Raw genomic sequence first — 5,791 nt, 5'->3', positions numbered from 1 at the left:
GAGATTGGCTTTTAAGTCATCAAGAATAGCATCACGAGATATTAACTGGTCTTTTAATGACGAGACAACTGTGTTTCCTGTTTCATATTTAACCAACAATGGTGGATCCCTCCCAGCGCAGAGGGGTGAGCCTAGTTCTTCACAATAATACCAGCAGCAGGATGTTGAGGGCAGTGCTGGTTGGAGTTCCGCGCAGTATAGGCACTTGATGAGGAGGATGGATGCGATGCATGACATCCATAGTCCGTTTGCACAGGACCTTACCCAGGCGTTGGGGACTGCATTTAGAACCACATGTGTTGACATCCAGTGGCCAATATTCGGTGAGGACTCTGTGTGCCCGCCTCCGGAAACTCTACCCGTTGATGGTGATGGCGCTGACTTTGAGTAGGTATGCCTGATTCCTTACTATTACCTTCACTGAGGACGGTGAATATTTTAAGTTTGGGGGTGGTAGTTAATGAATATATGTTATGTGTGAGTCTCATATAGTTTGCATATTCATGATAGTTAGTTCATATAGTTGCATTTTGCCATGTAATTTTTTTTGCATGTTAGTATGTTGCATTTAGTTGCATTTGCATTATAACATGATCCCTTAAGTTTGCTTTACCGATTGATTTATGATATTGATGCTAGTGTAGTGATGTCATATTTAGTGATGTTAAGTCCTATTGAGTTGATTTGCATGCTAGAAATAATAAAATTTCACTAAGTCTTATAGGTTGCTTGAGCGCTAGATCATGATCATATTTTGTTTGTTTGTCGACGTTTAATCACTTATTTATATTTAGAATGTATGATATCCTCTGAATGATAAAATAATATGGATATTTAAAAATTGGACAAAAACATTGGATTTTATTGCTAGTTATATGGCTAGGTGTCAAATGGCTAGTAGCCGGCACATTTTATATGAGTAGTCTAGGGTTGAACGAGATGGAGTGAAACGTACTCGTTCAGAAATTGTTGAAAAGAAAAAGAAAAAAATGGAAAAAAAAAGAGAAAAAGAAAAAAAATTGTTTTGATGCATAATTGATCACGAGTGGGCTCTTTAATACTCGAGTTATTAAGTTCGTAGGGGACTTTGTGCCTAGTGACCTGAGGCTTTTATAGTCTGGGATCCACTAACCTAACGCTCGTTACATGGGTATTATTGTATAAATCTTTTGTGGACCTCCCTTATTGCACGGTCAAATAAGCATATTTTTGTTATTTATGTATTATGAATAAAAGCATGAATCCATTTATGACTACGATATAAAAATTGAAGCGTTATCAGTCATTTTAAGTTTAACGTTTATTCTAGTTATAACCTTGTGATTGCTTCGATGAGTACTGAGTCATGATTATTGATCAAGTTGCGATAGTATATCTGTTAAGCATCTGCACACACGCACGTTTCTGGTTTGTAAGTTGTTTTGTAATATTTGATTGATCTTTGTGCGAATAACTGCATTTGTTGAGATGTTGTTTATTGGTTGGTTTAGTTAATCTGAGGGGATCGTTGCATTCATGCATTTCTACAGTGATAATCATTTGATTGATGGGTTGCATGTTTGTTTTGGTAACAGCGTGTGAGCAATAATTACTGCATATTTCCAGTGCCCACTAAACACTGTTTTGACTATTTACTGAGTGACATGTGTCAAATGTCTGTTTTACTTCCAAAAAGAGCCGTTGAGTGGAAAGAGTATGAAATAACCCCAAAAAATTTGGACTTTTTGTAACCCTTATGAATAGTGATTTTGCTGATTATGCTGAATAAGAAAACTTTTCATGCCACACTATGTAGGGGTTCTTCTATTGGTATTCTGAGATCTTATTATTACTCTATATGGTATATAAGTGTATGTAAAGATCGTCAGAATCCAAATTCGAACACTTTAATTTTTCCCGAAAATCCACCAGATACCGAAAGAATTGAGTATAAGATAACATGATTAAAAGGATTTAAATTCAAGAATTATAAGAGAGGATCATAAAAGGAATATAAAATATTGAGAAAGGTTTAGGGGAACCCAAGTAATAAGATCCCGGATATGATCCCTCAAACGATAAACGAGTCGTAAAACAATTAAACGACAAGTAATGCAAGAGAGATTATTGTAAGGATTAAGGATGATGATCAAGCAATTAAGCAAGGATTATCATAAAAGATGCTTCCACCACCAAGTAATGACAAGTGGCAAATGATGAAGTCACCAAAGTGATGTCATGCTTAATCACACTCCACTCACTTTAATCATCCAATTAACCACCCAAATATATCATTCAAATTCCATTTTCCACCACAAACACAATCAACAAAGAAAAACACCCTCCCAAGAACATTGCTCTCTGCTTTCTTCATTCCAAGGAAGAAAAATTTCAAGAATTCAAGCTTCACTTCATAAACAAATCCAAGGTAAATTTCTTAGCTTCTTGATGATTAGATAAACATATCCTAGGAGTTTAAGCTTCTAATTCTTCATGAATCTCTTCCAATACATCAAGGAAGAAGATGGTGAATAGTAACTTTCAAGAAATAACTTTAGTTTTCTTGATTTTTTTTATGAAAGTTTAAGGTTATACAAGCAAGGATCAAGGTTCTTTTAGACATTCAAAGCTCTTGTGTTGTGTAAGAAAGCTTCAAGAAGGTATAAAACTTCAAACCTTAACTTTACTTTGAGTATTAGGAATGGTTTTTGATTGTTATAATAAATGAGAAGCATGATGCTTGTGTGTTTAAAGTTTGGATTGAATTTGTAGTGATTTGGATGATGGAATCTTGTTTATAGTTAATGAAACTTAAGTATAGTTAGTAGTTCATGTTTGTGGTTGAATGAATTGGAAAATCTTGAGGTTTGGGACTGATGTAGTAAGGTTTGGGTAAATTTGTTTGTGATGGTGGTTGTGAGTTGAATTGTGGTTGTTTGGAGTGGTTTAAAACTTGGTAATCGCGTAAACATAGCCGTCGTAATGCCCGTTTTCATACAACTGCTTGTTCTTAGTGTCCGGGACAGAGAGCTAACTTTTGAATCTATGACTTTCCCATGTTTAGCTAGATTGTGTCGTAAGCTTCGTTTTGATATGTAGTTTTCTTGAATCTGATATACGGTTTAGGAGAAAAGACCGTTTTAAGTAACGGCGTTTCGCGAACGAACCATTTCCCCTCGCCTTACTTTGAAACCTTGGTTAAGGTCCTTAAATGACTATTTGGAGTAGGAAACAATTATGTAAGGTTAAAGGGTCAGTTGGTAGAGTATTCGCGAAAGCGTCGCCTTAAAATTCATAACAGTTAATTTATTAAAAATGGTGGAGCCGAGGTTACTCGAGCGACTTATGTGAATCATTTAGCACAAAAGCGAACGTTAGGGTCTAATTGGTTAAAGACTAGTTTCTTAAGCGACCGTGGTTTAATTGCAACTTATTTGTTGTTTATAGGTTACCAGACTCGCCCCAAGCCTTTTACCACCCCCAGTCGCTCAGGCAATTTTTCTACCCGTTATACTGTTGTTGTGATATAATTTATTGATGCATTATCTTGAAATAAGTGCATGGTTATTATTAGAAAAGTCTTGCGATATATGGGAGCATGTGATATGATATTTATATGCATGTCTGTTTCTTAATCTTGATTTTCTATTATCAATTCAAATGCTTATAAACTACATAATACCTATGCTAGAGATAAGCAGTAGTTACGTATACCCTTAGTATAGAGGACCCAAAGGTGAACATTTTTTTAAACCGGGAGTCGATGTTCTCGAATATAATATATATATATATAGTTTTCTATAACTATTAATCGGATAAGGTATATTCGATAGTTTTGAATAATAATCAAACTTATATTCGCTTATTCAAATAAGGATCGTACTTTCGTATAAGTATATCTTTTGTTATTTATTATTCGTTTCAAGTATGAGTTTTGAAAGTTCTACTTCAATTATTTTATAAAGATTATCCTTTATGGGAATATTATTTAAATATTAATATTCATATATTTTCCAACATATTGGGACTGATTTATTTATTAAATCAGCATTACTCCAAACATTCTTAAAAATGTTTTCGAGTCTTCAAAATGATTTTAAAAGTTAGAGCGGATCCCAAAGCTCGTTTTCAAATTTAAGATCTTCCTTTCGAAGGGGACTTGAATACTTGCTCAAAAATCTGAGGGATCCGGCTCTGTGGTATATTTTATATTCGCAACGAGGTTGCTGTTTTGAGAAAACAATTTGATTACTTTCCCAACGTTCGGGATGTAAGTCCATCTAATTGAGTCGGCATAAGCGACAGGCCGGGGTACGGTCTATAAAGGTGTAAGAGGCTGGGTGACAGTCCATCCACGCGTGAGTGGCCGGGTAACGGTCTAGCGCGGGGTCCTAATGCGGCCAGGGTGATGACCGGTGAGAAATTCATCCAACTACAATAGAAAAGGTAACTTAATTGGTATATTTTCCTGATCAGCAAGATATCGGGTTTATGCCAAAGCTTTCTTCTTTCCAAATTCATTGGATATTAACACTCTATTTATAATTTGCATAACAGAGGTTTTCAAGGGAAGTATGAGATATATATATAGGTGTATATATATCGGGACTAAACGAAGTATCTCGTAACTTCATTTCTTTTGAATGATATTTCAAAGATTGAATCTATCCAAGTCTTATCTTGTAGTCTCATCTATGTGATGAACTTTTAAAACTGATTATACCTTGAACGATGGTAGCTCAAGTAGTATTCGGGAAAGATACAAGTATATTGGAGTATGTTGTAACTTCATCTTTTCAACTTATATCTAGTTATTGATTATCTTATGCAAGATAAAGATTTTCAGAAAAACGTTGAGACGAGGTTAGATATATGAGATCACCTTGCAACGATATTTTATACAGTTATAAACTGGAACTCTATGTATATTATACATGTCAGAGGGTTTTAAAGATTTTGAGAAGTATGTATGGATATATATACTGAATATTTTGTGACTTCGTCGCATTAAGGAATCAAACTTGGCTCATTTCTTCTTGACCAAGACTTTTATGAGTATTAGGATGGGAATGCTCATATATTTTTAATCATTATATATTTGGTGGGCTTGTTGTTCACCCTTTCTTTCTTCTTTCATCATACAACAACAGATTTATAAAATGAACATGACTAAGCTCCCAATTCGCAAGCGGATAGGAAATGTTCTGCAGTTTCCTGTAGGCATGGATGATGCTGTAGCTGAGGTAGGAGCTACCAATAAGCTAGGTTTTCAACTGCCAGACTGATGTATATTTATGAATTGTAATAATGGAAAGGAAAATGTAAATTTATTCAGAAACCCTTTTAAGTGTAATGGTTTATAATTGTGGAATAAAATGACTTGTATTATTTTTGGTATTCATTTCTGAGACTATAACTTGTGGTGTGTGTGTATATTGTGGGGTCACAGTGCGCATTAGTTGGTTGTTTATTAAGATTAAGTGTTATTAAGGAAAATGGAACTCGTGACAACCCGGATCCCTGACCCCGTATTTGGGGGTGTTACACGCGCCCGTTCCAGAGATACAGGAAGTCAGCGCGCCCACCCTGGTGAAGCGCACAGCCACGCCGGGTCGAAAATTGAAGAATCATGTTCTGATTAAAAGATTGATTTCTGGACTTCTATGCTGATTGGGGCTACTATATAAAGACAATTTAAAGACGTTTTTCAAAATAGAGCTTAAGTAGAGGCTACGAGGAGACCTAGGAGCACAAATTCAACCAAGGCGAAGAGGATCTTGTTTATTCTTGTGATTCTTTGTTTTAAGTTGTA

General features: G+C 35.2%; 1 long non-coding RNA gene across 1 annotated transcript; it reads left to right on the top strand.

The window, feature by feature from the left end:
• The first annotated feature begins 2,325 nt into the window (after window positions 1-2,325).
• On the top strand, window positions 2,326-5,584 carry LOC141692297 (uncharacterized). Its single transcript, XR_012562795.1, has 3 exons — window positions 2,326-2,407; window positions 2,562-2,639; window positions 5,471-5,584. It is a non-coding gene; the product is annotated as an uncharacterized LOC141692297 (long non-coding RNA).
• Window positions 5,585-5,791: the final 207 nt, after the last annotated feature.

Source organism: Apium graveolens, chromosome 10, assembly GCF_009905375.1.
Source record: "Apium graveolens cultivar Ventura chromosome 10, ASM990537v1, whole genome shotgun sequence".
In the NCBI taxonomy this organism is placed as follows: Eukaryota; Viridiplantae; Streptophyta; class Magnoliopsida; order Apiales; family Apiaceae; genus Apium; species Apium graveolens.
This window is presented reverse-complemented; position numbering and strand designations above follow the sequence as displayed.